General features: G+C 41.3%; 1 protein-coding gene across 1 annotated transcript in view; it reads right to left on the bottom strand.

The window, feature by feature from the left end:
• serpini1 (serpin peptidase inhibitor, clade I (neuroserpin), member 1) overlaps positions 1 to 367 on the bottom strand; it is a 54,212-nt gene extending 53,845 nt beyond the window's left edge. The window contains exon 1 of the mRNA XM_037678049.1: positions 314 to 367. The gene's annotated coding sequence lies outside the window, so the exon portion shown is untranslated. The remainder of the gene's footprint in view (positions 1 to 313) is intronic.
• Between the last annotated feature and the right edge of the window lie 320 nt (positions 368 to 687).

The raw sequence follows: 687 nt of genomic DNA, 5'->3' as shown, positions 1-687 counted from the left end.
AATAATAATAATAATAATAATAATAATAATAATAATAATAATAATAACAGGGGGAAAAATCAAAGCAGTCGCGATGAAAATCAAATCTCCTCCTCGGGTCGTGGGTTTTAATTATACTGACTGAAAGCCCGCACATGTTGATGACGGAGCTGTGATCTCCTGGCAACAAATAAAACCAGTATATTCCACACATCACCTCGAAACACATGATTTGATCTATGGAACAAGCTCCAGCCTCATTCTGTCAACTTGTTTGGACACAAGAATAAAAACGGTCACAGGAAAGGCACGGATGAGGCACAGCAGCTCTTACCGTTGAAGGGCGTCAGGTAGCGCTGGTGGACCGACACAAACCACAGGTTTCTCTGATGCTCTCATCCGCAGCTCGCTGCTGTTCGTCTGCCACAGGCTCCGCCCCCCGCCTCTCCGATTGGTCCAATGAAATTCATCCAAAGAGTAAAGAGCGGGTCGAAATGAGTCTCTGTTAAACGTTTCCTTGTTGGTACTTAGAACTTAGGAAAACTTGTGAGAACAAGTTCGAGTTGATTTTTATTGCTGCTGCGTGTTGTATTTCATTGTTAACGTTCTTATGTTTTCCGAGTGGCAAAAGATGTGGTTTATTTTCTTTTTAATGTGACTTAACTGTAAAGCACTTTGATCAGCTTTTGTTGTTTTTATGTGCTATAG

The sequence above is a fragment of the Nematolebias whitei genome, chromosome 6 (assembly GCF_014905685.2).
Source record: "Nematolebias whitei isolate Nwh7 chromosome 6, NemWhi1, whole genome shotgun sequence".
Classification (NCBI taxonomy): Eukaryota; Metazoa; Chordata; class Actinopteri; order Cyprinodontiformes; family Rivulidae; genus Nematolebias; species Nematolebias whitei.
Note: the sequence above shows the minus strand (reverse complement) of the source record. Positions and strands in the feature narration are given on the sequence as shown.